The 12193-nt window shown below is 39.4% G+C and overlaps 1 long non-coding RNA gene across 1 annotated transcript in view; it reads right to left on the bottom strand.

Moving 5' to 3' along the window:
- LOC148057677 (uncharacterized) overlaps window positions 1-11040 on the bottom strand; it is a 38514-nt gene extending 27474 nt beyond the window's left edge. Inside the window, exon 1 of the long non-coding RNA XR_015709191.1 lies at window positions 10620-11040. This is a non-coding gene — a long non-coding RNA (uncharacterized LOC148057677). The remainder of the gene's footprint in view (window positions 1-10619) is intronic.
- Between the last annotated feature and the right edge of the window lie 1153 nt (window positions 11041-12193).

Here is a 12193-nt window from a genome sequence, read left to right as displayed (position 1 = left end):
TTCATTCAAAGCCATGAGTTCAGAATGTGGGACATGCTGGAGAGATAATTTGCAATTGTATAATCTATTTTTGAAACCTCTATGCATATAAGTTTAATGTGAACTTAAGTCCCACTGGAAGTCCCTTTGTTATTTCCCTACTACTTACACCATTTCTTTTTTGGACTGACAGGTACAAAATAATACATCTTCAAAAATTCTTGCCTTTAGCATTATGCTATTGTAGGTGTGCCTCGTTAAGAGGAAGTACTGCCTGTTGGCCAGAAAAGAGATGCTGCCTTCAGCTATGGTGTCTCTTACTCCCTGACCTGTTCTCTTACTGCACCATTGTCATCATACCATCTCTTATATGAGCATAGAATATAAGAAAAATATTTGGATTATAGCCATCTAGCTCTGCATCTGAGAGTGGCAAGTGGCATATGACATGGAAAAGTGTAGGGCTTTAGAGAGCCCAGCAGAGTGATGTGCAAGTATTCTGCACCTCAGAGTTTCCATCAATTTATCTCTAGCCACGCTGCCAGTATTAGGTCTGAGCCCTTTTAATAGCCAGTAAAGCTCTTTTCACCACTGCTATACTGTTTCTTACTTCAGTGCCAAACCAGGAGTTTTTATTTAGACCCCTGTGGTAGTTGTTAGAGATCTTCTTGTGCTAGAACCAGGTCTTTAGCCACATAATGTTTTACTGAAAAAAAAATTCTTAAATAGAAACTTTAGCACCAAAAAAAATCACGGTTCACTTTTCCCTTTTGTAGTTTCAGTCAGCTCCAAACTCCATTACCTATGAATAAGATATTAGTTATGCTGAGCAGAAACTCAGGTCATACTGAATTTCTATTACTTTTAGTTGCACAGCAAGGTTAAGTGTAGATAGTGTATTAGTTCATTTTCATTATAGTGGATGATATTTTTGGCTTAGGGATATCTATACAAAGTTAATTGAAGCCCAGAAAACATATTTAAGCTGGCCTGGTGTGCATGCACAACCAGTCAGGTTTTATTATTCTTTTGGTTCATCAAAGAATAGTAGTGGGGAGCTTCCCCTAGTCCACATCACAGGCTTACAAATGCTTGATAAAAGGGTGAGCACCATTGCAGAAGGCATTTCCTTCCCTGAAGTAGAGGAGAGAAGCATTTATGCATTTTTCAGTTTTGTTTTGCTTTTTTTTTTTGCTAAGGCATATTTAAATACTGATCTCTTTCTTTCCACAGTGTCATAAGGTTGCTGAACCAGAATGGAGAGGAAAGTGCTCCTGTTGCTGAAGCAGCATATAGTAATATATCTCCTTGCCATGTATCATTATCAAAGAAATACTGCAGCCAGGTTAGGTAGAACATTTTAAATCCCATTTAAATTCTCAGTCCAAGCCAGTGAAAGGTTATAACACAGGTACAACAATATGCCTATTTCATAATCCATTGTCTACTTGTTTATCAAAATATTTTCTTTTTTTTTTTTTTCTGTTTCTTTTACAACCTTCCATTATCTTTGTAAGGTACTTGGGAGACAGTTTACTCATAAAAGAACATTTTCTTTCAGGTCATTTCTGTAAATTCTAAGTCTTCGTAGGCTTCAGCAATACATAAGTATACTTAAATACGCCCATGACAATAGAGTTTCACTCCAGCCTACAGCATGGACCCAACTCTCCACTTCCCTCCCTTTCCTCTACTTGTCCACCTCTGGGTTCTGCGCTACCTTTCCATATGTCCTCATCTCATTTCATTCAAGTCCCTTCTGCTCCATTGCTAACGTGCCTGAAAGAGCACGTCCTTTCTTATTAATGCCAAGGCTAATCTGAAAATATTTTTACTCTCCAATTACATGATTAGTAATGGGAGTTTCATACAATGGATCTCACTCATAGCTCCATTTCACTGCAATGTAATCCCATCAACTAAAGTGGCATTTTTATATTGGTGTCACCAAGAGAAGGGAAAGGATCAGAAATCTCTGTAAACCAGGTTCCCTTTAAGATTGCCATTTTGAGCATCTTTGAGGTCTCTTTGTGGAGAGCCTCTTTGAACATGGATGGTCAGATTTCGAGCAAAAAAAAAAAAATCACAGCTGATTTCTTTGTTTAAAAATAATGATATTAATAATAACAACAACAACTCTGGTAAATTGCTTTTCAGTGAGATGTGTTTCTGAGGAGAAGCCTCTGGAGCAGAGAGGTGTGAGACACATGGAGGGTGGGAAGGTGAGTGGCAGGGCTGCTGCTCCCCCATGCCCTCGCAGAGCCCGCCAGGCCGGGGAATCAGCTGGGGATAGCAAGCAGTGCCAAAATGCTCCTTACAGCACTGTCTGACAAGGCAGCTCAGACGAAAGCTGTGCTATTTTAGTAAAAGACTGGATAAAAATAATACCATAATACACAGCAGTGATCTAATAGTTTATAACAGGTTTATTCACAAGTCCTCATTTAGTGTCCTCTTAGGTAAAACTCCAGTTGATTTATCAGCTAGTCAATCAAAAAGCAAAATATTCTGTGAAATGTTTAAAAATAAGTAGCCATCTGACTTCAACAGAGGAACTTTTGCCCCATCCAGCTGTTGTTTTTATAGAATTTTCTACAGCCATTTATGGTGTTTCTTTTCTCTTCTGCTCCTATGTTTGTTTCTCTTATGCAATGAATTGTGAGAGTAAGACAAACTAGGAAAGGCGATAAAGGCACCATGTGATTTTTCTTTATTTGTTCTGTAAAGCATGTAGCTCATTTTATACAATTGTATAAATGGCAGTAAAATAATTGTCTTCAGTGGGAGCTTTATTTGGGTAATTTCTCCATAAGAATTGCAGTCTGGGGCTCCCATTGTTTTAAGCAGTTCCAAAATACTGAGATATCTTTTTTCACATCTGTACAATATCTAATGTTTATTTCACATCTCTACAGAGCTGGATTATTTGGGCAAAAAAGGGAAGCAAAATGAAAACACCAAGTGAATGCATTTTAGGAATATGTAGTATTGGATTGTCTCTCTTTAGAGCTTTGCTTGTGATTTCCATTTAAAATAGTGTGTGAAAGTACCTAGTAGTTCTGATATTTCCATTTTTAGTCCCTGAAGATACCGTAAAGTGACCTTTCATTCTGAGATTGAATAACAAATATTTTAAAATACCTTAACCTAGGTACACAATACTTTTCATGCATAAAATCTTATCCCTGTCTCAGAGGTGAGGTGACAAAAGCTACAACAGTTCTGTGCTGTAATGGTACAAAACACAGTATTTTGCAACAGCTGCTCTAGGCTGGTCATGCAGAAGCCTGTGCTCCGTTGGTAGTGAGGGGTACAGCAGACTGGCATGTCACTTGCTTTTCCTTAGCACAGGGATCAGCCTTCGGCTGGGTGTAGGACTTTACATGAATTTCTTGTTGCTTTTGTAGAGAAACAAACAAGCCAGTTGAGGATTTCACCAAGGAGCCAAAATGTGACATGAAGCCCTTTTATCTGTCTGAGTCAGAGAAGCACAAAATCTAAGAGGCTGCTGACTCTCACAGCCTGAGAATTGATTTTTTTGTAGAGTCTACTGCTTTATGTAAATAATAAGCTTTCCAAGAATAACACTGAATTCTTCTTTTAAATATTTAAACTCTGAAACAGATTTGGCTTAATCACTAGAAGAAATATTGGACTGTGTATACATCAGTCCCACACATTTTCACCTATTCCCTCCGTCTAAACCAGCTGCTTTTACGGAAATATGAATAATTACGTTGTTGTAAATTACCTGATTCTGCACAGTAAAGTAGAACTGAGGAAGTGGCTAAAGGGGCTAATAAAGAGTAATCAGGAGAAACAATTAATTATACGGAGAGATGAATGATATGAAATGGGGATGCCGTGTGGCATTAATCTGAAAAGACAACAACTTTCTAATGTCTGTTCTCTTGAACTGTTTTGCTGAGATATATATTTGCTATTTAAGTGGATGATCATGTCTTAGAGATTCCCCTTATTGATCTTTCATGAGAGTCCGCTACAATTTACTTGCCTTGAAATTCAATATCTCCTTCTTACTACTGCGACTGCCTTTCTAACAAGTGTAGAGATTAAATGCAAAAGGACCACAAGCCCAGAGGAAGGGAAGGTGTTAAAGACTGTAGTCCTGTAAAACTTTTTGTACTCTTCCTCCTGCTCTCGCATCAAGAGGCACTCAGGACCTAACTGCAGCAGTTGTTATAAATGCCAGTCAGAAAAGTGTTTGTTCTCTTCTGCAAAAAGTGATACTGAAGTGTCATTATGGGGACCTAGCTTTTACCTAAAGACCACATAACAGGATAAACAAATTCCCCTTTGGCAGTTAAGTCAGTATGAAGGGCCTCCATCTTGCAACAAGGAAGACTTTGAAGTTTTGGTAGTAGATATTTATATGCCTAAGGTACAAGCATCTAAAGTATGAGCACCTAAGCAACAAACATACAGATTTTGTGACAAAGAATGGAAAGTATTGTGGGGAAGGAGAGGCTGACAGTGGTACAGCCATTTCTTACCATCTGAAAGCACACAGACTGGTGAAGACAAAGGAGGGAGCAGGTTTTCTTGGATGTCCAGTAAATCTCCCCTATGTAAGCAGCTAGAAGTGACACAGAAACAAGCAGTATGCTTTATAGAGGTTGAAAATTGTATCCGCCAAAGGCCTCTGGCTAGCTGACAGCTTGGAATTAAACCTGTGCCTCTGGATAGGCCAGCTAAGACTACTGGATTTCTAGGACCTTCAGCATACTTGTGAGAGATGTATAAGCTCTAATATAATCCTTTATGCTTTCTCAAAAGTAGAGTATAATGTGCAAGGTAGCCCATGTACACAATAGACATTCCACTTTAATTTAGAGAGAATAAATTACTGGAGTACTGTAAAATAAAAACAGGTTATAAAACATGCAGGAAAATGGAGAAGAACAAGTTGTACTGCCAGCTCCAGCACAGATGCATATGCACAATGCTGAGAAAATAAGCCGTCTTTCCCAGCCTCAGTGACAGTAAATAAAGAGCGATGGCTAACAAAAACAATGTGATAAAGGCTGGGTTGTGTGAGTTGCTCTTTTGCAGGAAACCCATAGTACAGCATATTCATTAGTCATATTATTGCTAACTGAGTTTTATGTATAGCTCCCTGTCCACCCAACTGAAAGCACAGTATATACTATATATTTCCTCTGATGCACTGGTAGTGATCAAATCTAAACTGGCTCTAGTGTAAGCCAGAAAGGAAAATAAAAGCAGCAGTTCTTAGAAGGGGAGGAAAAGGAAAGCAAAGGAACAGTAAGAACACATTCATTTAAAGTGATGTGAAAGACCGTGAGTATGTACCACATCAGAGAAGAAAAAAGTATGGGAAGTGGCATTCCACAAGTACTAGACAAAATCTGTAGCAATTGGCAGTGCTTTACATTTGTGTATTATGTTCCTTGGCCCAGCTGCTGCCAGTGGTGGTGTTTATTAGAATACTTCCTGTGCTACAAAGGACCAAAAAGAGCTGCCAGCCTACAGTTGGTGATGCGCTTTATGTCAAGAGTAAAGGTAGAAGGACTGATACAGACAACAAACTAACAATTTTCTCATTGGAACAAAAGGGCTCTCGACGGTTTTAATCCAGAAGGAAGACGGTAGCTGGCTGATCAGCCTGGAGTGTTTTCTGGTCTTCTGAGCATCTGAAGAAGTCACTACTGAAAGGCCTTGGAGGGTGTGAGGGCATCCAGCTACTCAGTGTTTGCTCATCAGCTCCAGCAAGAGGAGTCAGAAGGCTCAGTTATGAACATCTAGTAACAGTAAATCCTCAGTCCCTTTAACATACTCCCTAATTTCCCAACTTTCAGGTTTGAGAGCTGAAGAGACACTGATGAGGTAGAGTCAGATGTTCAGTCAAGTGACTTCAAAGTAACAGGTTACCATGCATCAAAGCCATGGCAAATGTTCTTGTGAGTGCTCTTAGCCAAAGGCATATGTCAGATGAGTTGAGACAATTTAGTCCACAGTGGAAAGGATTTGAGCTAAGTGCATCTAAGCTACCACGAACACTGCTTTGGAGCCAACGTTATCTCACTTGTCAGTACTGCTCCAACACCTGAATAAACATTTCACACAAAGAAGCAGAAACATTTGCCATTCTGTCCTTGTACCTCATGTCACCTCCAGGATTGTGTATAAGCCATATTTCCATGTGAAGAGAGATTGTCAGAGGAGCCTAAGGAGGCAAAAATATCTGAAGTCCACTGAAATTCAGTACAAATCAAATGTATAGCAGATTAAGACCCCAATTAAATTATTAAGGACTCAGAAAAAATCACAGATATTGCTGGTGTAAATTCAAATAATTAAATAGCACCAAGTCCCAGTTTAACCTCACCCATAATCTCATTTTATTCAGTAAAACACATAGTTTACCTAAGATTTTAAAAGCAATTAATTTCTCTTGACAGGTATGATGTTACATTATTTTCTTACATTTGGATTGTCATCAGTCATCAAGTCAGAGCTAACCCAAAGCTCATTATACCAAGAACTTATAAATTTTATCCTTGAAAAAAAAGCACTGAATCCTCACCCCAGTTGACTTTTCTTTAGGTACAGGAATAAAAAAAAACCCAACAGAGTGAAACCCAGCATTTGCACTGACTGCTGCACAGGTCTCAGTTTTATCCTATATGAATATGACTTCTCCAAGAAGATGAATTCAGAGATTCAGTGCGTGCTCACTAGGATTTTGAAGGAAGGCCCACTGGGAAGTCTTGTGATGGTCTGCGCTGACTTTCTGCAGAGCACCCCCTTGAACCAAAGGTTGGCATTGGACACATGCCACCTTATTAATTAAGCCCTTACTTCTTCCACAGCACTTATCAACTAGTAAATTGTTATGCAAAATATGAATATTCTTGAAGTTGTATTTTGGCCTTACTGATTTGCCTGGTGACATGACTCCAAGCAGCGTGTGAAGTTTTCTAGTTTTCTTTGCTCTGGGGACCAGGGAAGTCAGTGCTGAGACACAGACTTTGATGGAGGCTTACACTATCCATCAGACGCTTTATTGGCCAAAGGAGAGTCAAGGATTAGAGGCTTAATCCTTCAAGCAAATTTTATTTCCTAACTTTGATTTTGCTCACAAAACAAAGTCCTTATAAATCCAGCCGTAGGATTTACTGGATGCCTTTTTCCAGCTTGAAAGCAAATCTTTAACTCTTTATCCTGCATTTTATGAGACAATGTGAGCTCATCAGAGTCCTTCAGTATAGGGCTGAGCCTCTTTTGCATTTGAGCTGCCTTGGCCAAAGAGTCCCACGAGCACAGGCAGCACCTCAGGAATTGTGGGACTGAGAGTGGCAAAAAGAACTGGATTGCAAATATAATTAGAACAGAAATAGGAGTCTTTGGCTGCTTGCTATTATTTACAATCAAACTTATCAAGTGTTCTGGCTCAAACTACAGTGAAGCACTGAAGAATTGGTTTTGGACATAATAACTTTTGCCAACTGCCCTGCCCATTATGTTTTTTGGAATATATAGTTTTGTACACTGAATAAAATTTACAAACCAGCAACTCTTTTCCTAAGAGAAGGTGGCATTTCATCCTGCTTTTGAGGTAGTTTGGGAGGGCAACCGAGCAGCCTGAGCAATAGGGAATGCTGAGATAGTAAATGGCACATTCCTACTGCCAGGGCTGCCCAGGAGCCAGTCCCTGATTTAGCAGAGGGGACCATTTTGCAGGAACAACAGCAGAGGGGAGCAGAGGTAACACATAATCGAACCTGCTTTCTGAAGGCCTGGGATCTGTATGCTAACAGAGCAAGATTTAAATACTCAGGTAACACAATGAAACTGAAGATGTATAATGCCTCCAGCCTTCCAGCTTAGGTGGCAACCTTCTTTAAAACATGAAAATGAGTGTTAGTGTCTGATAGAGCATGAACAGCAGTGTCAAGAGAGACAGTAAAGTTAAACAAGGCAAAAGACAGACCAAAAAAATATACTATACCAATATGGTAATTAACTACCCAAAGAGTAGGGCAAGGGGAATATAAGGTCATGCTTGAGTTAATATTACTCACTATGACTACTGGTAACAGGAATGCTCCTGAAATTAAATATTTGATAGCAAACAGGATCTTAAGAAAATCATGTAATCTTTTCTTAAGAAAAAATAAAGGGAAGGAAAAGAATCTAGATAGATGCAATGTACTAGTTCCTACCAAGTCTTCTAAAAAGAAGCTTTTAAAAAATGAAAAGGAATATTTTTGAACGGATGGGTGGAGGGAAGTCAATGAGAAAAAAGAAGGAGAGAAATCCTGTAGTCTTCCAGGAGAAAGTGCTACCTGCTCTCCATGGCTACCCACAGGAAATACAAGTACAGCAGGGGAGAATGTGCTTTTGTAGTTACTGAGGTTTTCGATGTAGCACTGACTGCAAAGGCATGTCCCATACCAGCTAGCACACATTGTACTGTAAACTGGAAATGACAGCAGAGCACTTTCACCCTGTCTATAGCACATTATGGGAACAGCAGCAAAGCCCAGGGTTGCCTTGACCTAAAGAAAAGCCAAATAGTTTGGCAGAACATACTGTAGGTTCTTCCAAATATGGAAGTTTCTTCTGATCTCTGGGCATATTTCAGCAGAACTATTTTTAAACATAATCTTCATGCTTTTCAAGTACTTTTCTTTGATTGGAAAGCAGAAAATATGGAGAGAGTGGAGAAATTCCCGTTGTTTTGTTCCATTCTTTAAACAGTATGTTCCTGGTGTCAGGAATATCAAATAACAGTAGTGTGTGTATACAACTGAGAGAAATAACAACCATATTTTTTAGTTCACTACAGATGCTGAATTTTGAAAAAAAGAAAGAAAACAAAAAGCTAGGATTCTTTTTCTCCCCTCCTCCAACTCAATAATAGAAGTTATCATAATCTAGTCTGGCAAAAGTAGCAGAAATTATACAGTATTACTATCCTTCAATTTTCTTCAGCTCCCTGGGAACTCACACACAAGTTTCTGTAGCCAGACATAAATTCCAGCACCTGGAGCACCACAGTGGTATTAGAACAGCGTTTTGTCATCTTTGTGTATATACAAGGATCTCAAATGACACTGAAAACATGAATACATCTTCTGAGTGCTCCTGTGTAATAGAAGTAACCACCACTGTGAAAGATGGAACTGGGCATTATTGCTAACTGACACCGGTTAATTATCACCATGAGCACTGTTCCAGGACTGCCAACAGTCCAGGGCCAATAATATGAGTCATGCCAAGCATTTGCTAGATAGGAGACTTTGTTTATGCTGCAACAAAAAAATTCCCAAGTCTAGAAACACTTAAATTTTCAGAGCCCATTGGTTACAAAGGTACCTGATGCAGAAAGGATTTTTTTTTTTCTCTATTTTTCTTCATAGCCAGGTGCTGGTAATGGAGAAAAGAGATCAGGCTTTTCTTAGCTTTGTGATCATCCTCAAGAATTGGCATGGGCCAGGGAACATTCCCAATGGCTAATCTGGAGGTGGTAACTCTGGTTTCAGCAGGTAAAAGAGTTCAGCTCTATGGACAATGGCCTTGTCATGCCACTTGGCTTCAGGGCCAAAGAACATTGTCTGGTCACTTTTATTTGCTAGAACAGATGCGCCTGTTGATGGTGCGCAGCCGTTATGGAAGACTTGATTCCACTTCTTTTGCTGGCCTGTGAAGAAGATCAATTTAAATTTGCTTTGTGTCATTGATTTGTGTCCTTGATTTGCTTATTTAACATAACATTATGTGCTGGTTTTGTCTGGGATAGAGTTAATTTTTTCGTAGTAGCTAGTATGGGTCTATGTTTTGGATTTGTGCTGAAAACAGTGTTGATAATAAAGGGATGTTTTAGTTCTTGCTGAGCAGTGCTTACACAGAGTCAAGGCCTTTTCTGCTTCTCACACCCCCTCCACCAGTGAGTAGGCTGGGGGTGCACAAGAAGCTGGGAGGGGACACAGCTGGGACAGCTGACCAAAGGGCTATCCCATACCATATGATGTCATGCTCAGCATATAAAGCTGGGGGAAGAAGAAGGAAGGGGGGGCATTCGGAGTGATGATGTTTTGTCTTCCCAAGTAACTATTATGTGTGATGGACCCCTACTTTCCTGGAGATGGCTGAACACCTGCCTGCCGATGGGAACTGGTGAATGAATTCCTTGTTTTGCTTTGCTTGCATGTGCAGCTTTTGCTTTACTTACTAAACTGTCTTTATCTCAACCCATGATTTTTCTCACTTTTAATCTTCTGATTCTTTCCCCCATCCCACTGCGGGGGAGTGAGCGAGTGGCTGTGTGGTGCTTAGTTGCCAGCTGGGGTTAAACCACAACACATAAGAACATAAAAAGTCTTTTCTGGGTCATATTAAAGGTTTATTTAGTCCAAAATCTATCTCTGACAGTGAGAAAAAGCCACAGATCAGTTAAGAACAGGACAAACATAGCAGAACTTGCCAAGAATTCTCTCTCCAGTTCCAGTGATTTCGATTTCAGGGGCTGCCCAAGGCATAAGCACTATCTTAGTATGTGATCACTCTCTGATAGATTTCTCTTCTGTCAGCGTAAAGCTGGGTAAACCTTTGGATTGCCCCAGTGTCTTGCAGGATTGAGGTCCACATCTTACCTTCACTTTGTGTGAGAACCTAGTCCTTTTCTTTGTTTTCAGTCTGCCAGCTGCTAGTTTGATTTGATGTCATTGTACTGCAACAGTGAACAGTGACTGATCACTTTCTGTTTATCCTCTTCATGTAATTCATGATTTTATAGATCAGTTTCCTTTGGTGCATCTTAATTGATTTCTCTTCCAGGAGGGGTCATGTATTTGGTGGTTCTCCTTTCAGATGCCACTCCATAATTCTGGTCATCCTTTCATCCTTGTGCTCCTTCTCTGAGCCTTTTCCAGTTCTTTGTTATCCTTTTTTTTCTTGTGTGTTTTTTTTTTTTTTTTTTAACTTTTCTTCATACAGATAGAAAAGGTCTTTTAAGCTATTCAGGATGGGAGAGATCTCTTACTGAATTTGTATGGTGCCTCGAGCATGGGTGAATAGGTGCTGCTGTAATACAATATGAAGGAAGAGCTGTAGATCAAAGGCAAGATTTATGTAACTATTGAGGCACCTTAGAAGGCAGAAGGTGACAAACAAGATTTACAGAAGCATCTCTGCAGATTAGATGCCTAACTTCTCTTGATAGTCTTCCCAGCACAACAGAACCCTTTTCATGTTGCTGATCTTTTGGATAACAGCCCATAGGTCAGTGATTAAAAGCAATCGGTGATACCATATGCACACAGAAAACAGCACTGTTATTTCCCAGGCTCAATCAGCACCCAGACATGACATATCTGTAGAAATAGAGGGAATCTGGCAAATATAAATAATGTGAATTTGATGATTCACAGGGGAAACCCATCCTGTGAATATAAAAGAGGTAATAAAAAAATCACAAGGAAAGGAGATTCAGCAACACTGGATTAATAAACTGTAAGAAATGAGCTTGGGAAATTAATGAAGTCCTAAGGATTCTTGGAAAGAAAGATGTATTGCTCTTCCTTGACATGTACTATATTTCATCCACAGAGAGGTTTTTCTCTTTCACTTAATGTTTTGCTAAAGAGAGAGCTTGAAAATCAGTTTAAAGTTTTTCAATTTCCCCTAATTTCATTATACAAAGAAGGGATCATGATGAATCAAACCAATAAAGTTTTCAGCAGCTTCAAACTTGTATAAGTACCGCTGCCTTTATTATGGGAAGATGAGGAAAGAAAAGATGGCCATCACAAGACAAAGACACAGTTGCAGACACCTGAGTTAGAAGCTCAAGCACTCAATTATTGAGAGTTTTTCTGGTGTCTTTAACCTTTGGACAACGAAGTTACTACTTTGATATAGAAACTATTTACAATCAAGCGAGCAAACATATCTGCACTTTTTTTTTTTAAGTGTTGAATTTTGTGAAAACAATTCATCTGACCTCACCAATTATTATTTTTTATGCTTATGAGGCTGAGAAAATGGCTGAAATGGATTCTCAAGGTATGATCCTTTCCATCTGTAGATCAGTCATACATGTTTGTCTGGTTAAAGATCTTGGAAGCCAGGGATGGCCAGGTGCGATGCTGGTACACAAAAACTGATGTTCTTGACCATGGTTTCCCAGTGCATGACCAAGGCTTGGCATGGATCTTCATTTGGATTT

The sequence above is a fragment of the Nipponia nippon genome, unplaced genomic scaffold (assembly GCF_047370975.1).
Source record: "Nipponia nippon isolate SJK-2023a ecotype South Korea unplaced genomic scaffold, ASM4737097v1 scaffold_1, whole genome shotgun sequence".
Classification (NCBI taxonomy): domain Eukaryota; kingdom Metazoa; phylum Chordata; class Aves; order Pelecaniformes; family Threskiornithidae; genus Nipponia; species Nipponia nippon.
The sequence above is the reverse complement of the archived record's forward strand: the minus strand, read 5'-3'. Positions and strand labels throughout refer to the sequence as shown.